At 37.4% G+C, this 22067-nt stretch overlaps 1 protein-coding gene across 3 annotated transcripts in view; it reads left to right on the top strand.

Annotated features, from left to right (window-relative positions):
- NELL2 (NEL-like 2 (chicken)) overlaps positions 1-22067 on the top strand; it is a 646329-nt gene that overhangs the window by 127140 nt on the left and 497122 nt on the right. The gene's annotated exons all lie outside the window — the stretch shown is intronic.

The raw sequence follows: 22067 nt of genomic DNA, 5'->3' as shown, positions 1-22067 counted from the left end.
TCTCGTTGGGGGTCTTCTTCTTTTTCTCTGACCCTCAATCTTACCCAGCATGACCTCCTTCTGCAGCGACTGTTTCCTCCTGACAATATGTCCAAAGTATGAGAGACGAAGTTTAGCCATCCTGGCCTCCAGGGAGCACTCTGGCTGCACCTCTTCCAAAACAGATCTATTGGTTCTTTTGGCAGTCCACGGCACTTTTAGTATTCTCCTCCAACACCACAATTCAAAGGCATCAATTCTTCTATGATCTTCCTTATTCACTGTCCAGTTTTTGCATCCATATGAGGTTATTGAAAATACCATGGCTTGGGTCAGGTACACCTTAGTCCTTAAGGTGACATTTTTGCTCTTCAACACTTTAAAAAGTTCCTGTGCAGCAGATTTGCCTAATGTAATACGTCATCTGATCTCTTGACTGCTGCTTCCACAAATGTTGATAGTTGATCCAAGAAGAATGAAGACCTTGACAACTTCAATTTCTTCTCCGTTGATAAGAATGTTGTTTATTGGTCCAGTGGTGAGGATTTTTGTTTTTTTGACAATGAGATGCAATCCATACCGAAGGCTGTGTTCCTTGATCTTCATCAGTAAATGTTTCAAGTCCTTTTCACTTTTAGCAAGCAGGTTGTATCATCTGCATATCGCAGGTTGTTAATGAGTCTTCCTCCAATCCTGACGCCACGTTTTTCTTCACAGAACACAGCTTCTTGTATTATTTGCTCAGCATACAGGTTGAATAAGTATGGTGAAAGAACACAACCTTGTCGCACACCTTTCCCAATTTTAAAACATTCAGTGTTCTCATGCTCTGTTTGAACAACTGCTTCTTGGTCCAGGTACAGATTCCTCATGAGCACAATTAAGTGTTCTGTAATACTCATACTTCTCAACGCTGTCCATAGCTTGTCATGATCCACACAATCGAAAGCCTAATCAAAGCTCTAGTGGTGAATTTTTTTTTTGACAGTTTGAATTCAACTCCATGAGAGAAAGGTGTGACAGTCTACTTCTGTAAAGATTTATTGCTGTTAGGTGCCATTAAGTCTCTTCCAACTCATAGGGATCCCATGCACAACAGAAAGAATCACTTCCCAGTTCTGCCTCATTCTCACAGTTGTTTTTATATTTGAGCCCATTGCTGCTGTCACTGTGTCAATCCATCTCCTTTTGGTGAGAGGTGGGTGGGTGGGGGGTCTTCCTCTTTTTCATTGACACTTAATATTTCCAAGCATGATGTCCTTCTCCAGGGACTGTTCCTTCCTGGTAATATGTCCAAAGTATGAGAAATGAAGTCTGGCTATCCTGGCTTCTAAGGAGCATTCTTGCTCTACTTTTCCCAACACAGATCTGTTTGTTCTTCTGGCAGTCAAAGGTGCTTTTAATATTCTTTTCCAATACCATGCTTCAGATGCATCGATTCTTTTATGGTCTTTCTTATTCGTTGTCCAACTTCCATATGCATATGAAGTGATTGAAAATACCATGAATGTTGATCATTATGTCTTAGCAGAATGAAGCTTGACAACTTCAATTATTTTCTCCATTATCATGATGTTATTTATTAGTCCATTCATGAGGATTTTTGTTTCCTTTACCTTGAGATGCAATCCATACTGAAAACTATAGTCTTTGATCTTCATCAGTAAATATTTTAAGTCTCTTAGCTTTTAGTAAGCAAGGTTGTATCATCTGTATACTGCAGTTTGTTAATGAGTCTTCCTCCAATCCTAATGTTACGTTCTTCTTCATATAATACAGTTTCTGGGATTATTTGCTTGGCATGTAGATTGAGTAAGTAGGGTGAAAAGATACAACCCTGGCAAATACCTTTCCTGGTTTTAAACTATTGACTATCCTCTTGTTGTATTTTAATAACTGTCTCTTAATCTGTACATGTTACTCATGAGCACCATTAAATATTCTAGAATACCCACTCTTGGCAATGTTATCCATAGCATATGTCATGATCTACATATCTTTAATTGTTGGAGCCCCTGGGTGATACAAACTATTAGCATGTTTGGCTTCTAAAGAATAGAAGTTTGAATCTAATCAGAGGTACTTTGAAAGAACAGACTGATGATCTACTTCCAAACTATCTACTGCTGAAAACCCTATGAAATGCAGTTTTTACTCTGTCACACATAGGGTCCCCATGAGTCTGAACTGACTCAATTACAACTTGTTCTTTAATTGTTAGGCAATTGTTGACACTAGATTTTTCTTTGCTGTAACTATCTCTCACGGACCCATTTATAGCGCCACGGGTCTTTGACCAATCTTTACCCAATGATATCCCCTTCCCTATGTGATGGCCACTATCACACTCTCTCTTACACATCTCGTCTCTGGGCTAACCAGTGTTGGATAATCCATATGCTCCTATTGGAACTTGATCATCAGCAATTCACTATGTCTCTTACCCTCTATAGCCATCTCTGAAGGTCACTGTTTGACCAGCACAAACACACTTGTTTAACCAGTACAATCTTCTTATAACCTGCACATGTCCTACCTTATGCAAATTAAAATAATTAAAAACTTTAGCACTTTAAACGCATTTAAGGACCTCTGGTAGCATAGTGATTATGAGTGAGTCGGCTAACCTGAGTACCAGCTTTTCCATGGAAGAAAGATGAGACTTTCTGTTCCGATTAAGATTTACAGTCTTGGACGCCCTATATACGGTCACTATGAGTTGGAACCGTTTCCACGGCACAACACCACTGCTACCACCGAACACATTTAATGATCTAATAGACATATCTAGACCTTTTTCAAGTGTTTTGCTGTTTCCTATGAAGTACGAAGTACGAAATGGCTTCAAAAAGAACAATTGTGAGTTTGGCGTAGGACCTGGCAGTGTCTTGTTTGGTTGTACATAAGGTCTATATAAGTTGGAACCAACTCAATGGCACCTGACAACAACAACAACAACAACATATATACTTTTTTAATATAGAAAGTAATTTATATTTGTGAGGCACTTTCATTTCCTTAGTAAACTAACCATTATTAAAACTTTTACATAGGCCTGGCTCTGTGCTGAGGGCAGAGCATGCACTAGTTGATTTTATCATCAGTACTCTCAGTTATAATCAGGACAAGATTAAGGCATCTGAGGGCTCTAAACATTCATAGCCTGTGGTGCCCCTCCTCTGATTACAAACACATGCAAACGGGATCTGCAAGTTCTCTATATAAATGTATCTTTATGTGGTATATGTGTCTTAGTTATCTTTGATGTAACTTCTTTTTAAATATGATTATTAGTGATTGCGGAGTCCTGGTGTGGCACTGTAATATAAGCACTGGACTACTGGAGTCCTGGTGTGGTGCTGTAGGATGAGCACTGGACTGAAAGATTGTTTGAACCTCAAGATCGGCAGTTCAAACTCACCAGCCACTCTTTGGAAACTATGTACTGGGTTGCTATGAGTCAGAACCAGCACGATGGCACTTAACAACAATAGCAACACTATTCAATCTATACACAGGGCACGTAATCCAAAAAGCTGCATTGTATGAAGAAAAATGTGGTATCAGGATTAGAGGAAGACTCATTAACAACCTCCGATATGCTGATGTTACAACCTTGCTTGCTGAAAGTGAAGAGGACTTAAAATACTTACTGATGAAGATCAAAGACCACAGTTTTTGGTATGGGTTACACCTCAATGTAAAGAAAACAAAAATCGTCATCATTGGACCAATAAACAAGATCCAAATAAATGCAGAAAAGATTGAAGTTGTCAAAGACTTCATTTTCCTCGGATCAACCATGAACACTCATGGAAGTAGCAGTCAAGCAAGACCTCTTTAAAGTGTTGAAAAGCTGTCAGTTTGAGGACTAAGGTGTGCCTGACTCAAGCCATGGTATTTTCAATAACTTCATCTGCATGTGAACGTTGGACTGTGAATAAGGAAGACCGTAGAAGAATTGATGCTTTTAAGTTACCGTGTTGGAGGAGAATATTAAAAGTGCCATGGATTGCCAAAAGAACAAATCAATCTATGTTGGAAGAAGTACAGCCAGAATGCTCCTTGGAAGACAGTATGGTCAGACGTCGTCTCTCATACTTTGGACGTATTGTCAGGCGGGACCAGTCCCTGTAGAAGGATATCGTGTTTGGTAAAATGGAATGATGAATAAAAAGAGGAAGACCCCCATCTAGATGGATTGGTACAGTGACAGCAGCAATGGACTCAAATGTAGCAAGGATTATGAGGTCACTGCAGAACTGGGCAGCGTTTTGCATTGTTGTGCATAAGGTCACTATGAGTTGCTACTGATTCAATGGCACATAACAGCAACATAATTAACAATTATGAACATGAAAATAGGCTGAGACATTTTAACAGAATGAAATGAACTGGATTATAAAATTTTTAGTGAATGTAGAGTATTAAAGGTACACTGGTTATGCTGTAAACACGGACTGCTAACTATAAAGCAGTTCAAAGTCACCAGTTGCAATGTGGAAGATATATGAGGCCTTTTGCTCCCATAAAGATTTAGACTCAGAAACCATATTCCGAGTTGCTGTGAGTCAGAACTCACTCCTTTGCCAGGCCAGCCTCACAATTGTTGTTATGTTTGAGCCCGTTGTTGTTGTTGCCACTATATCAATCCATCTTTTCAGGAGTCTTCCTCTTTTTACTGACCCTCTATTTTAATAAACATGATTTCTTTCTCCAGAGACTGGTCTTCCCTGACAATATGTTCAAAGTCCTAGAGACAAAGTGTTACCATCCTCCCTTCTAAGAAGCACTCTGACTGTACTTCTTTTAAGACAGATTTTTTTTTTTTTTCTGGCAGTCTACTATAGTTTAAATATTCTCCACAAATACCATAATTCAAATGCACTGATTCTTCTGTGCTCTTCTACATTCATTGTCCAACTTTCCAATGCATATGAGATGATCAAAAATACCCTGCCTTGGTATATCTTAGTTCTCTAACACTTTAAAGAGACCTTTGGCAGCAGACTTGCCTAATGCAATATTTTGTTTAATTTCTTGATTGGTGCTTCCATGAGTGCTGATTGTGGATCGAAGCAAAATGAAATCTTTGACAACTTCAACCTTTTCTCCATTTATCATGATGCTATTTACTGGTTCTGTGTTGAGAATTTTTGTTTCTTTATATTGAGGTGGCATTCATACTGAAAGCTGTAGTATTTGATTTTCATCAGTATCCCAAGTCCTCTTTCCTTCCAGCAAACAAGATTGTATCATCTTCACATCAGTTGTTAATGAATCTTCCTCCAATCCTGATGTCACATAAACATCTTTCTGGTATTTTGTGCTTTCAGCCAAGATCCATCTGACATCAACCATGATAGCCTTTGTTCCATGTCTTTTTGTGAGCTGAGCTTGAATTTAAGGCAGTTCCCAGCCCATGTACTGCTGCAATTGTTTCTGAATGATCTTCAGTAAAATTTTACTATTTTACTGCTGAAATTCTTTTTTTAATGACATTATTTGAGATTTCTGCATTCTGTTTCGTCACCTCTCTTTGGAATGTTGGCAAAGATATGGATCTCTTTCAGTTGTTCAGTCAGGCAGCTAGCTGTCTTCTGTATTTCTTGACATAGATGAGTGAGTGCCTCCATTAATTTATGAAATGATTATCAATAAAAAACATTTTGAAAATAAGGAATGTATAATGAACAAAATGCTGCTTAGCTAATCAGTGGTAGGCTGGATCTGACTGGAGCGGACTTAAAGGGTTGATTGGTAAATTCTCAGGAATTTGTGACCTGGTTGACATTACTTTGGTATCTTAAAACAGGTCATAGTGTAACTGTTTAGACCATGGAAATCTGCAAATGCCATCAAACAAGACATTCATTTACAGATCCCACTCCCTGCCCCCCAGAGAGACAATTATTGAAACATTTACCAGTATCACTGCCCATAACCCTGGAATCTAAAGACAACTACTATTAACACCCAAGGATCACTTTGTAATTCTTTTTCCCATTTATGTAAATATATGAGCTTCAAAAACTTAATGTAACTAAATAACTAAATAATCTTTTAAATTTCATTTTTCCAAAGACTGTTTGAAGCCCCCTACATATAAAATTTTATGTAGTTGACCAAAAATTTTAATTGAATTTTAAGGTTTCTGGGGTTTTTTCTATCAAGTGATTATGAACTATACTTGTAAACTCCTCTTGATCTATTACACTCTCCTAAACATTTAGATGCTAAGGAAATATTTATTAGATGAAGAAATAAATAAAAGATTAAAAAAAAGATAGATCATCAAAAGTGCACCAAAAATCACAAATAGTACCATGAAGCTTTAATCAGGATAAGGCAATGGAGTCTGGAGAATGTTCAAGTGGCTTTATTGATGCATGATCCCTAATCTATCCTGAAATGTCATTGGCTGTAGCATGAACCTTTTGCTAACTGGCATTCACTTCCTTGAAAGAGCTAGAAGTTCAGCTGTTAGAAAATAAAGACACCTGTAATGAGCTATATAGCAACATCTCAGTCACAGTGTTGAACTAGAAACCTAATCACACAAATCTGTTGGTTTGGACTTACGAGATTAATGGAAACGTTCTAGATTCTGGAGTATGTGAAGTGAGCTAAGAGTAAGACAGAAACAGGAAGGATAGACAATAATGGCATCTTGAAATTGGAAGGGGCTTCAGTAAAAGCTTGACACTGAAGCACAGCTTCAAACTAAATGAAACTTAGTTTGAATCTCTTTAATGGTGACTTGATACTCTCTGAGCAAAGGCTCATGTGGTCTCATAATCTGAGATATTGGTTTAAAACAGTGTTCAAATTGGTTCAAATGCTGTTGTTGTTGTCATTAAGTCTGTTTCAACTCAAAGTGACCTTGTTTATGGTTTTCACAGGCTGTAAATCTTTGTGGGATCAGAAAGCCATATCTTTCTCCCATGGAGCAACTAGTGGGCTCGAACTGAGGACTTTGTGGTTCATACTCCAGTGCTTATTCTATTGAACCACTTTGCTCCCCTGTTTCTTAAGTGGTGGAGGTGGTGGTGGTTATGTGCCGTGGAGTTGGTTCTGACTCATAGCGACCCCGTGTAGTGTTTCCAAGGCTGTAAGTCTTTAGGGGAGCAGAAAGCCTCATCTTTCTCCCGTGGAACAGCTGGTAGTATCGAACTGCTGACCTTGAGGTTAGCAGCCCGACTCATAGCCACTACGCTACCAGAGCCCCTTTCCTTAAGTGGAGGTTAATGTTAAAAATTAAATAACAAGCTTCATGTGAGTACAGTGTAAGTTGACTGTAGGCTCTTCAGCTATTTCAATGTATGCTTTGTCATCATCAGCATCCCTAAAAGCAAGACAACCATATATGGCCCTTCATGTCTGTCTGAAAAAATTAAGACACTTCAGGTAGAACAAAAAAGTTGTTTCATCACTGCTTTTTTTCTGACTATTACGTTTTGAAATGGAAAGAATAGTGAATAAAGAAATAATTCTATGACATTGGTTTATTTATTCATTTGAATAAGAATGCTGGATATGAAAAGTAAAGACTCTATGAAAGCAAAGGAATATTTGTCAGTAAAAATAAATCAGAACTTTCTGCCAAATTTCAAAAAGGACTCTGTTGCATCGTCATATTTGCAAAACTACCATTTCTGCAGGACAAATAGTATCTTTTTGTTTCGCTTGGTGTAGATTTGGGGAGTTACCTTATCTGTATTCTATAGTTTATAAGATGTCCCCTTACTTGAAATAATCCTTGGGCTTTAGACATATAAACTGACTTTTAAACAGTTTTTAGTAGGACTTTTCCTGATATACAAATATTGTGTATTCTTCTAACTTTAAATGCTTTGCAGATAGTTTACGTGAAAATAATTTGTGACAACAGCTTTACAAATAAATACAAAACTGTCTTGTAGTTTGCCATCATCTTCTGCATTAATAAACTTGAAGTAAAATAAGTGAGATTTCCCCCTACTCTCCTAGCATTAATTATTGTACATTCTTGGTGAGTAAGGATATATTTATGTATGAGGTTGATAAAATGGATGTTCATATTTGTGAGTACTTGTCATGTATTAAGCCATTTCTCTTTCTTGACATTTAGTAAGTAAAAATTAAACTTGCTTGCAATATTTGCTTGGCTTAATGGTTCTGAACTAAAAGAGGACTTTGTTTATTATGGATAAAATTAACAGACTGGCATAAAAGCTACTCCAGTCTTTACTTTTTGATTGCACTTTATTTAATAAATAACATTAACTATAACAGGGTTTATAAATTAAATCCTCAAACCCCAAGTTCTGCATAATTTAAAAAGCTTAGATTTTTATTTTCTAAAAGTTTGTTTTTATATCATTACTTATCTCTAACAAAATGCATGTTTAATGCATATTTTAGTGTAATCTTCATTATTATGAAAGTTGCAATATATATTCTAATGTTGTTATGCATACCTATATCATTACTGTATGACAAGGATTTAAAGCTGTGGTGAGATGCTGATTGAAGAAATTGAATTAAAGTTAAGACTCAGCAAGCAAATGGGATTTCTCATATTTCTTGTATGTACCCAATTTCCATACAGGTGAAGTAATGGGAAAAAGTACATTTTAATATATAGCGGTTATTTCACGGAGCAGAAACCTCTTGCTGAATAAGCAAGGCATTCTTTTCTTTCCTGTCAGCATTCTACTCTTTCTGCAAAATCATGGGATGAATCAATTGGCTACCGCTGCTGTAACTCTTAAACTGATCAACGCATATATGACACATAGTGGATTACTTCATTAGACAGAGTTGCAGAGACCCAGAGATATTTCTAGGTCTCCAGACTGTTTTAACCAGGTCTAATTATCAGACTCCAAATTTCTTAGACCATTGCAAGACCTTTTAGCTGCATGGATGGGTCTTGTAGCTCTTCACATCTACCTATATATTGTACCTGTTTGAGTAACCTTCTGGGTTTTAGGATATACTTGTTGTTCTTTGAATGCTTTCATGGTTTCCATGCCTCTGGTAGTGTAGTGGTTACGATTCGGGTTGCTAATCTCATGGTCAGCAGTTCAAAACTATCAGCTGTTCCGTGGGAGAAAGATGAGGCTTTTTGCTCCCGTAAAGATTTACAGCCTTGGAAACCCTGAGCAGGGTTGCTAGGAATCGGGGCCAACTCCATGGCACATCACCACCACCACCACCATTGATCTGTTGCCATTTCATTTATTTTTAAACGTTTCTTGCTATTGGGTGCCGCTGAGTTGTTTTTGACTCTTAGTGATCCAATGCGACAGAGTACAACTCCCCGTAGGGTTTTCTTCACTGTAGTCTTCATGGAAGCAGATAGCCAGGTCTCTCCCAGAATCTCTGTGTAGATTTGAATCACCAACCTTTTGGGCAGAAGCTAAGAGCTTAACTTTTTGTCACCATGGAGCTTTTTAAAAAATGTCAGTAAAGGTAAATTGAGGCATCATGGTAGCACAGTAGGTTAAGCATTGGCTGCTAACTGCAGTTTGAATCCACCAGCTACTCTGTGGGAGAAAGATGAGGCAGTCTACTTCTGTAAGGATTTACAGCTTTGGAAATATTCCGGAGCAGTTCTGCTCTGCCCTAGAGCATCACTATGGGTGGGAATCAGCTTCATGGTGGTAGATTAAAGGTGAATAGTTAGAAATAATTGGTTCATGTAGCTGATAGTAATCAGCTTGCTCCTTAGGGTGTTTTTTTTCCTTTTTCTTTCTGGAATTAAAAAAATATTTCTGATGATTTCAAGAATTATATAAATATTTCTTTATGTGTGAATGGAAATTTTGAGAATGCCATTTTAATTATTTTCTTTTGTTTCAAACAGCACTGTGACTTTATTATTTCTCTTTCATCACTACTTGAAGATGTTGACATGTCCAAATTTTAAGGACAAGTAGCTCTACTTGATTTACTTTTAAGTCCTAATCTTATTATGATTAAATGATTTAAAATTGAATAGCATGCGTCACGGAGCCCTGGTAGTGTAGTGGGTTACAAGTTGGGCAGTTAACCACAAGGTCAGCAGTTTGAATCTACCAGCTACTCTATGGGAGAAAGGTGAGGCTTTCCGCTCCCATAAAGGTTTACAACTTCAGAAACCCTATACAAGCTCTCTGAGTTGGCATACAGCCACCACAATATCATTCTTCATGCAGAAGCCGCTCATAAATGGATGTTTTTACAGCTATTATCCCAAAAGTTTTTGTTTGTTTGTTTCTTACAAAGAACAAATCCATCAAGCCTATCAATTCCTACAAAATAGAAATGCTTTCGACAGAGACATTTGGTTGTTTCGTTTTTCATTCTTTCTTCTTTTTCTTTTTGTAGACGATACCTTGATATTCAATGTGGCATCATTAAAGCTTCTCCTTTTTTGAGAACCTCACTTATTTAGTTTTTGCTTAAGAGAATATTGTATTATGAATGTTAGGAAAAATAAGCAATTTTCTAAGCATGAATACAGACTTTCTTGGCAGCTACTTTTTTGTATTTGCTCAAAACAGAGCCTACCTGGGTTCTCTTGGGCTCAGAGTCAGTGAGAGCCACAGAGGACTAGAATGGAGAGTGAAGCATCTAGCTGATAAGAAGAGAGGGCATATACATAAGAACCCCCACACTTGCAGATAATACCCACTTGACCTGGCTTCAATGACTGGATGATCATAGTTCAACTAGAAGAAGAAAGAAGAGGAAAAAAAGAGTAATCTGATACAATTTGATGAATTTGACCTATACCTATGGATGCAGTAGCTCAAAAGAGGGAACAAATCTTTACAGCGAGGATCATTCCCACCCCTCCATACACAGAGTAGACAGGGATGGGCCACTTGGACATTGACTACCCAAAATATGGGGTGAGGGGGCTACAAAGGCAAGAAGTGACTGGCTTACAAGCTTTCAATAGGTAACCTAGATCCAGAGGGCATGGAGGAAGGTAGAATCTCCACCGAGTTAGTATCCAATCTGTGTAGGCAGGGCTGATGAAAGGAAATGCAAATAGATCTCTTGTGATACAATAGTGAATAATTGTTATCAGGACTGATTGTGAGGGTTGGAAATGTAAAGGAAGATATTTTGTAGCTAAAGGAGGGTAGTGATTGATTTTGCAGTCTAGGAGCAGAGGTCCCTGGGACTATCAAGGGAGCAGAATGGAGAGTGGGACCCAGAGAAGCAGTGATGCCTGAGATGGAGGCAGAGACGATGGAGGAGAGATGGAGTGGCTGGGGACTTTAGACCCAGAGAGGGAGAGGTGCTGTGTGCTGATGACTGCGGGGGCAGGCTTGCAGGGTATACCCTTTGGTTGGTTAATGATGCATGGAGGGGATTGTAACCATAGCAATGAAACAATATATGATAGGATGAATGTAAAACTAATGTTCTCCCATGTAAACTAGCACATAATTCACAATAAAACATTAAAAACAAGAACAAAAAACCAAAGCCTAAAGTTTTTGATCTCCAGTTTAGATTTATAATTCCTTTTAAAAACCTACTTTTATGAGTCTGTGTCCTCACATATAGAGATGAGATACTGCCATTCATTTTACATGGGCCTACTTGGAGTCCTGGTATGGTAGTATAGAATAAGCACTTGAATGCTAACCACAGGGTCAGCAGTTCAAACCCACCAGTTGCTATTTGGGGGATATATGTATTCATTTTATTTCATAGCTAGGTTAAAAAGAAAAGATCATTAATCTTTATTCTGAAGTTTCTATGTCTTTTAGAAGCTTTGTTGTTGTTCAGCACCTTTGAGTTGTTATCAACTCATAGTGACATTATGCACAGCAGAACAAAACACTGCTTGATCCTGGTCCAACCTCACTACTGTTGCCACACTTGAGTCCATCAATGCTGCCACTTGGCTAGTCCATCTCATTGGGGGTCTTCCTCTGTTTCTCTGACCTGCCACCTTACCAAACATGATATCCATCTCTAGCGACTGGTCCCTTCTAACAATATGTCTGAAGTATGAGCGACAAAGTTTGGCCATCTGGCCTCCAAGGAGCACTCTGGCTGCACTTCTTCCAAAATGAATCTATTGGTTCTTTCGGCAGCCCATGGCACTTTCAATATTCTCTAATGTTTTGAAAAAAAAAAAAACAGATTAATTAATGTTCTTTTTACTTATAAGTATGGATATCATAAAACTGTTTTGGAAATCTCTTTCAAAAGAGAAGACATTCAAAGTAGATTGATGTTGGCTTGTTGGTTTTGTATTGCTGTTACCTTCCATTGAGTGAGTTCCAACTCATTGTCACCCTGTATAGGGTTTACAAGGTCTTAACTCATTGTGGAAGCCAAAGTCATATATTTCTCTTCCATAATGGCTGATGGGGGCAAATCGCCAATCTTGTGGTTCATAGTCCAGTGCTTATCGTATAGAACCGCCACACTTCTTTTATTGCTGAGAAATGCTCCTTCTATTCCTATCTTGCTGAGTGTTTTTTTTTTTTTTAATCAGAAATGGGTGTTGGATTTTGTCAAACGCCTTTTCTGCCTCATTTATATGGTTATGTGGATTTTATTTTTCCTTTGTTTTATTTATGTGGTGAATTACATTGGTTGTTTTTCTAATACTGAACCATCCCTGTATTTTGTTGTTAAGTGCCGTTGAGTCACTTCTGACCCATAGCGACCCTATGTAGGGTTTCCATGGAGCAGCTTGTGAGCTTGAACCACTGACCTTGCAGTACAAACAGCTTTGCAGTCTGACGCATTAGCCCACAGCACCACACCAGGACTCCATCCCTGCATACCTGGTATGAATTCCACTTGATTATGAGTATTATTGTTTTGATATGTTGTTGGAATGCATTGGCTAGGATTTTGTCTGGAATTTTTGCATCTTTGTTCATGAGTGATATTGGACTATAAATTTAGTTTTTAGTGATGTCGTTGCCTGGTCTTGGTATGAGGGTTATGCTTGATTCATAAAATGTATTCATGAGTTTTCCATCCTTTTGTATGTTCTGGAATAGTTTGTGTAAAATTAGTGCCAGCTCTTCTCTGAATGTTTGGTAGAATTCACCAGTAAGATATCTGGGCCTTACTATTTTTTGTTGGAAGTTTTCCAATTATCTAATCAATGTCTTCATTGTGTGCTAGTTTAGTTAGGTCATGTTTTTCTAAAATTATATCAGTTTTCAAGTTTATTGGAATACAATTCTTGATAGTATTATGTTATTATTGTATTATTTATTTTTGTGTGTTCTGCTGTGAAGTTTCCCATATAATTTCTGATTCATGTTGTTTGCAGCTTCTCCTTTTCTTTTGTTTGGTTTTAAAATGTGTTTATTTTATTAATCCTTTTCAAAGAATCCAACGTCTTGCCATGTTGATTCTATTGTTTTTCTGTTTTCTATTTCATGCATTTCTGCTCTAACCTTTATTATTTCTTTTGTTCTGGTGATTGTAGTCTTACTTTTCTGTAATTTAAAAAAAATTGTTGGACATGTGGATGAGTTAAGGTATTCATTTTGGTTCTCCTTTTTGTTGTTGTTAATTGCTGTAGAAGGACCTCTGGTAGCATAGTGGTTAATGAGTCAGGCAGCTAACCTGAAGGTCAGCAGTTTGAAACTACCAGCCATTCTGTGGGAGAAAGATGAAGCTTTCTGCTCCCGTAAAAAATTACAGCCTTGGGAACCCTATGCAGGGTCGCTATGAATTGGAACCACCACCACTACCAACTGCTGTAGTGTTAGTTCCGACTCGTAGAGACCCTGTATAGGGTTTCCAAGAAGCATCTGGTGGGCCTGAACTGCTGATCTTGTGGTTCACAGTCTAGTGCTGATCCTACAGCACCACACCAGGTTATTACTATAAATTGCCATCTGTGCACTGCTTTTGCTGTCTCCTAAACTTTCAGTATGTTCTCTTTTCATCTTTATTTTATTCAAGGTATTTCTAAATTTTATTTTCTTGGTTCTGTATCATTGTAGTATAAGCTCTGGACAGTTTGAACCACAAGGTCAGTGGTTCTAACTCACCAGCCACTCCTCGGAAACCCTATACTGGGTCACTATGTGTCAGAACAGACTTGTCAGCATTTAACAACAACACTTTTAAGTAGGGTGTTATTTAGTTCCCATGTGTTTTATTTTTTTACCTTGATCTTCCTATTGTTGATTTTCAATTTTATAGCATTGTGCTCTGAGAAGGTTCTTTGTAGTGTTTTGATGTTTTGAAATTTATTGAGGTTTGCGTTGTAGCCTAACATATAATCTATTCTGGGGAATGTTCCATATGTACTGGTGAAGAATGTATATTGAACTGAATGTTCTGTATGTGTCTATGAGGTCAAGTTGGTTGATAATGTTGTTTAGTTTTCTATGACTTTGTTGAGTTTCTTTCTAGTTTTGTCCATCAAAATTGATGTATTAAATCCCTTATTATTATTGTAGAGTTTTCTATTTCTTCAGTCAATTCTACTAGAGTTTGATTTATGTATTTTGAGACTCTTTCATTGGGGACATAGATATTTATTATAGTTCTGTACTCTTTTTCAACTGAACCCATAACCATGATATAATGTTCTTCTTTGTCTCTTATGCTGGGTTTTGCCTTAAAGTCTATTTTATCAGAAATTAATATTGCCATGCCTCTTAATTAAAAAAAAAAAATTTTACTCTTGTCTCTGAAGCTGCTGGCAAAAGCTCACAATGACCATGCTGAATTCCTGGGAGACCCTTCACCATTATGCAACTCTCATTTGCTGTCCCCAATGAACCACACCTTCCAGTAAATGTTCGATCCACTTCTCTAACCTTTCCTCTGAAACTCAGGGTTCCAGAATTATCATTTATGTGTGTTTCATTTAGTTTATCTCAGCTTTATTGCAGAGGATCTGAGTAGCGTATCTACCTAGTCCATCATCTTGGTTCCTCTCTCACATAGGCATTTTTAATGGATATTTTTCTATTGCTTTTTCCTTTTTAAGATTTCATTATATAATTATGGCTTCTTGTTGTTGTTAGTGCTATCAAGTTGATCTAACTCTTAGCGACCCTATATAGAGTTTCTAAGGAGCTACTCTTGGATTTGAACCACCAAACTTGTGTTTAATAGTCCAGTACAACCAAAGGTCACATTCTGCAAGTCTGCCTCCTAGTCCCCAGCACCTAGCCCCTCTCCTTCCATGAGTCCAGAGTCCTCAGCTGCTCCCTCTCTCCTTGTCCTCATCTCTACTTCCATCTCTGGTGTAGCTGCTTCTCTGGATAGGTCCCACACTCTGCTTGTGCTCTTCTCTCTTGATGGCACTAGCATCCTCTGTTTCTGTTCTGTAAGATAAACTACTCCCTCATTTTTGTTCCAAAACTTCTGCCTTTATAGTTGACATTCGCAATTAGTCATGATAACAATTTCTCACTATTGAATCATAAGAATCTTATCCCCATCTCTTTTCACCAGACCTATCTAGACAAGATGAAAATGATTTAGTGGGGACTCTGCCTTGCCCCACACACTGTTAAACTAATCTCCCTCTTGAAAACTTGTAAGCCAGTCATTTCATGCTTTTATCACCTCCTCATTTTAGGTAGCCAATGCCTAAATTGCCCATCCCTATCTTTGTAGCATAGTGGTTATGAGTCAGGCTGCCAACCTCAAGGTCAGCAATTCAAAACTACCAGCGGTTCCGCGGGAGACATGAGGTGTTTTGCTTCTGTAAATATTTACAGCCTCAGAAACCTTGTGCAGGGTCACTATGAGTCGGAACTGACTCCACAGTACTTAACAACAACAACAACATTTACCCTGTATACAGAGGAAATAAGATTGAACTTGACGTGAAGATTCCTCCCCTCGGTTGGTGTTTTGAGTTATTACATCCTTAAGTATAGGTCAATTTCATCAAATTGTAGCAATATACACTTGTTTCCTTTATCTTTTTTTTTTTTTTTTTTTTTTTTTATGTTTCTCTAGTTGAGTTCTGATTATTAGGCCATCAAGGTTAGGTCAAATGGGTACTATCTGAAAGTTTGGGTGTTCTCATTCGTCTCCCCCCACTTCATATTAGCTGTATACTTCACTCTCAGCTCTAGCCCTCTGTGTCTATGTCCTTGTCCATGGGCTCAGAAGTTCCCAGGTCTCGCCACACTTCAGACCAACCAGCCCTTCCTATTCTCTCTCTCTTCTCCAGGTCAACGGGATTCTATGGAACATGGTTGAATTCAGCCCATTTCTTCATTGCTAAGTGTGCCTTTTGAGGCATTTCTGGCTGTACTAGAACCACCAAGTTTTCAGCTATTAGTAAAGCAGAGTGCTTATTCGTATAATCGTCTTCTCTTTACTTTGGTCTCAGCACTTTATTTTATTTATTGCATTTTAAAAAATATTCTTAAGCAAAAAGAATTTCATTTATTCTCAGTTAATGCAGAAATTTCTGAGGTAACAACTCACATTTTCTGCATTTCACAGATGAGATGACTTAGGCTCTGAGGTTAAATAAGATAACCGAGTTATTAGTGAGGAGCAGAGCCTGCTTTTCACTAGCATTGTGATTCAGAGTTTTGTTCTTATACAAGTGTGTGGGTGTCTGCATGTGTATGCATTTTTTGGTTGTCATTGCCATTAATTTCTTCTTTATAGATTCTGGTTAAATAGCTTTTCCTACCCTGAGGCAGTATTTTTTTTTTTTTAATATATTTTTTATGGTTTTCTTTTCTACCTAACTCATGAACACATATAAAATTTATTATAGTGTAGGTAAGAAATGAGCCTCAAACATTTTTTAAGATAGATTACTCATTATTCCAATGTCATTAATTTAACTACTTTTCCCCTGATTGATACACTTCACTTTATCATAAGTCACATCTTATATTGTGCTAAATTTTATTTCTGAGGTCTTCTGTTTTTTATTTATCTGTTTATTTTTGTACCAGTAATAACATTTATGGGAGCATGGTAACTCTATAAGATAATCACTGGACTGTAAATCACAAGGTCAGCAGTTTGAACCCACCATCTGCTCTGCTAGAGAAAGGTGAGGCTTTCTACTTCCACCAGATTTACAGTTTCAGAAACCCTGTACAGGTTTGCTATGAGTTGGAACTGACTACGTGGCACTTAACAACAGAAGCAATAATGCATTTATGTAAACAACATTGTTTCCACACTGTTGTTAAGTGTCATCAAGTTGTTTCTGACTCATAGGGACCCTGTATAATGTTTCCAAGTGACCTGGTAAGTTTGAACCACCGACCTTGAGGTGAGCATTTGAGTGCTTATCATACAGTGCCGCACCAGGACACGTAATTCTGTAAATACAGATTTTTAGTGTGCAAAAATTAAAAAATACTAATGCAAAAAAATGTAATCAAAGAAAATCATGGTCCAAATATAATATGTTGGGTGCTAGTCAAATTATGTAACAACCTGTATGGCACAGGGACTAAACAATCAAAACCAAGTAATGAGCAATAAGACTAACTCCTGGTTGGAATCAATCACTAGGATTATTTCTGTATGCACTGGGTATATCTAGGCATGGGTCAATTTTATGATACTAAGCATGTTTGTTTTGTAGAATAAGAACATGGAGTCAGCTTAAAGTAAAAGCAACAGAGGTTTATTGAGGTCATGAGTCCAGTGCAGGAAGACATCCACATCCACTGAGTGAAAATGGCTGCTCTGCCAGACAATGAGAAGGACAACATTTTTGTACAGTTGGAGCATGAATTAAAAGTTACAAATCACAATTGGCTGAAAGACAATTGTTGTTAGTGCTGGGGAATTGGTTCCGAATCATAGCGAGCCCTGTGTAGGGTTTCTGAGGAGCAGCTAGTGAGCTTGAATCATCTACCTTGTGATTCAAAATGACCTTGCAGTCCAGTGCATTAACCTGCGGTGCCACACCATTAGGGGAGTGAAAAACAGGATATTTAAAAGTGGGGGCATGATTGGTTAAGGGCACATAATTGCAAGTGTATGTGCTCTTTGGTTTATTACAGGTCCCAGCACAGTAACAGGACAGTTTTTTCAGGTAACCTGCTATAAAAATTATGTCTGTTTCTAGGGATCCATTGTAGTGATTTATTGGTAATTCTGTGCATCAAGAATCTTTGGGTATAAGCTATCACATACTGCACCTGTTTGACCATAGGGGAAAAGATCCTCTGGGAATAGATTGTGACATCTGGTACCTGTCAGACCTCAGAGAAATAGAATATGTCCTTTAAGGTGTATAGTTAGGTCAGCATCAAGGTTTAGGCAGCATAAAAGTTAGGGGAACTTCTGTTAGAAACGACAGCTTTTAAGATTCAATGTGGATTCTAGACTCATGCTAAGACTTTAAAATTGAGTTAAGGCTCCATTTTCAGAGTGCTCTATTTACACATACCAACATACCATATCAGTACCTCTGATTTTTAAGCCCTCATACATATATATGCACTTAGTTCATGATATGTATAATTTTTACATAATATGACAATTATACTGTTTGCCCATGCTAATAAATACTTTTCTGTACATTGTTTTACGGTGGAGCAGATTATCACTATGATACTTCAAATTTAACCAGGTTTACTTATTGATTTTTGATCCTTCATTTAATATTATGAATAATACTGCAATGAGCATCTTTAGGTGAGATTTCTGTGCTATAGTTTCTATAAATGGAACTAATAGGTTAAAGGCTAAGCACATTTTTAAATCATTTGCTAAAAAGTTCTAAATTACTTTTAGAAAAATGACACTTTGTAATCTCATTAGCAGTTTCTAGTGTCTACTTACCCACTTTCTACAATAATGATTTAAAAACACTTACCATTTAATAGATGAAAAGCAACACTTTGCTAGTGAAACTGAACACTTTTTCATATGTTTGTTTACCCTACATATGTCTTCTTCTATAAATTATCTTTTTAGATACATTTTCCATTTTTTGTTTCTTATTTATTTAAATGAGCTATTTTTAATTAGAATAGTAACTTCTCATCAATATTTTTAATTGTCCTTAAAGTATTTAGGGTTTATTTGATGTACTGAATTTAAAAATTCATATATAATCAAGTTAATCATTTTTATCTCGATAATATGGGATTATGTTAGTGACATATAGTGAAGAAGGAGTCCTGGTGTGGCGCTGTGGGTTAATGCACCAACCTGTAAAGCTGTTTGCGAGGTTGGTGGTTCAAACTCACCAGCTGCTCCTTGGAAACCCTATATAGGGTTGCTATGGGTCAGAACTGACTCGATGCTACTTAACAACAACAACAAATAGTGAAGAAAGAATGTGTTTTTTTCTTTTTTTTTTTAAATCTGCCAACAAGAAAAGAGAAAGCTGATTAGAAAATTAAAAAGCAAAATCAATTCTGTACTAGAAAATCTTGGTAAGATATATAAAATAAAATAAAAATGTTAAAGCATGATTCTAGGCCATCGTTGAAAAGTAAGAAGCCATTCATTTCTCCCGAATTCTATGTGCATTCTTTTAGATGATGACGAATTATTACCACTGGATTCATAATGAATATGAGGTTCTCCCAGTACAGTATTTGTCTCTGCAATGAATATTACACATACAGACATACATGTAAATATTTTCTATTGGTTTCTTGTGGTTAGGTGCTGTCAAGTTGATTTACCTCATAAGGATCCTATATACAACAGAAGAAAACACAGCTGTCTTTATAAGTGTTGCAATGCATGAGCCCATTGTTGTAATCACTATGTCTATCCATCTAATTGAGGATCTTCCATCTTTTTACTCCACCACTCAACTGTCAGTTTGCTGTACTGTGTCTGGTGGCTTGTGAGTTGCTGTGATTCTGAAAGCTATGCCACCGGTATTTTAAATACCAGCAGGGTCACCCATGGTGGACACGTTTCAGATAAGCTTCCAGATGAAGACAGACTAGGAAGAAGGAAGAAGGAGTGATGAAATACTTCTGATTATTTAGTAACTGAAAACCGTATGAATAGCAGAGAAACACTGTCAGATATAGTGCCAGAAAATGAGATCCTCAGGTTGGAAGGCACTCAAAATGTGACTGGAGAGAAGAGTTGACCGTGATAACGCAAGTGGAGTAAAGCCTGTGGGAAAAATGCCCTCAGGACCTTCATTTGCTGATGGGGCACAATTCAAATTGAAGAGAAACAGCTGTAAACATCCACTGAATATAGGAACATGGAATGAACGAAGTATGACTCTGGGAAAATGGGAAGTTGTCAAAAATGAAATGGAACGCATAAATGTTGATATTTTAAGCGTTAGTAAGCTGAAATGGACTGGTATTGGCCACTTTGAATGGTTTACTATGCTGGAAATGACAAATTGAAGAGGAATGGTGTTGCAGTTAATGTCAAAAAGAACATATCCAGATCATTCATGAGGTACAAAGCTGTCTGTGATAGGATAATATCCATGCAGTTCATACCACTATTATTCAAATTTATGCACCAACCACTAAGGCCAGTGAGGATGAAATAGAAGAATTCTACCAACTTCTTCAATCTGAAATTAATCAAACATGCAACAAGATGTATTGATCACTACTGGTGATTGGAATGCAAAGGTTGGAAGCAAAGAGGAAGGATCAGTAGTTGGAAAATATGGCCTTGGTGATGGTAATGATGCTGGAGAATGCGTGATAGAATTCTACAAAATCAATGATTTGTTCATTTCAAATACCTTCTTTAGATAGCATAAGAGATGACTATACACATGGACCCACCAGATGGAATACATAGAAATCAAATTGACTACATCTGCGGAAAGAGATGATGGAAAATGTCCATATCATCAGTGAAAACAAGGCCAGGGGCAGACTGTGGCACTGACAATTACACATATGCAAATTCAAATTGAAACTGAAGACAATGAAAACAAGTCCATGAGAGCCAAAATATGACTCTGAATATACCCCACCTGAATGTAGAGATCATCTGAAGAACACATTTGATACATTAAACACTAAAGACTGAAGACCAGAAGAGTTGTGGGATGACATCAAGAACATCACACATGAAGAAAGCAAAAAGTCATTGAGAAGACAAGAAAGAAGGAAAAGGTCAAAATGGATATCAGAAGAGACACTGAAACTTGCTCTCTAGCGTAGAGATGCTAAAGAAAATGGAAGAAATGAGGAGGTACACGAGCTGACCAGAAAATTTCAAAGATCAGCTCTAGAGGATAAAGCCAAATATTACAACAAAATGTTAAAAGATCTGGAATCAGAAAACCAAAAAGGAAGAACACACTCAGCATTTCTCAAGCTGGGGGAATGGAAGAAAAAATTCAAACCTCGACTTTCATTATTGAAAGATTCTCTGGGCAAATTATTGAATGATGCAGAAAGCATCAAAAGAAGATGAAAGGAATACACAGAGTCACTGTACCAAAAGGAAATGGTTAATGTTCAGCTGTTTCAAGAGGTAACATATGATCAAGAGCCAATGATACTTAAGGAGGAAGTCCAAGGTGCATAGAAGGAATTGGCAAAGAACAAGTCACCAGGAATTGATGGAATAAAAATTGAAATCTTTCAAGAATGTGAGCTGACACAGGAGGCACTCACTCATCTCTGCCAAGAAATTTGAAAGACAACTATCTGGCTGACTGATTAGAAGAAATCCGAATTTGTGCCCATTCCAAAGAGAGGTGACCCAATGGATTGCGGAAATCATCAGACAATCTCTTTGATATCCCATGTGAGTAAAGTTTTACTAATGGTAATACAGAAACCGCTGCAAGCATACATTGAAAGGGAACTTCCAGAAGTTCAAGCCAGATTCAGAAAAGGCCATGGAACAAGTGATATCATTGCTGATGTCTGACAGATCTTGGCTGAAAGCAGAGCATATCAGAAACATGTATACCTGTGTTTTATTAATTACGCAAAGGCTTTTGATTGTGTGGATCATGACAAGCTATGGACAACATTGCAAAGTATGAGTTCACAATGAACATTTAACTGTGATCCTGAGGAATCTGTACCTGGAGCAAGAGGCAGTTGTTTGAACAGAACATGGGAACACTGAATCATTTAAAATTAAGAAAGGTGTGTGACAAGGTTGTATTCTTTCACCATACTTATTCAACCTGTATGCTGAGCAAA

Source organism: Chrysochloris asiatica, unplaced genomic scaffold (genome assembly GCF_000296735.1).
Source record: "Chrysochloris asiatica unplaced genomic scaffold, ChrAsi1.0 scaffold00077, whole genome shotgun sequence".
NCBI lineage: Eukaryota > Metazoa > Chordata > Mammalia > Afrosoricida > Chrysochloridae > Chrysochloris > Chrysochloris asiatica.
The sequence above is the reverse complement of the archived record's forward strand: the minus strand, read 5'-3'. Positions and strand labels throughout refer to the sequence as shown.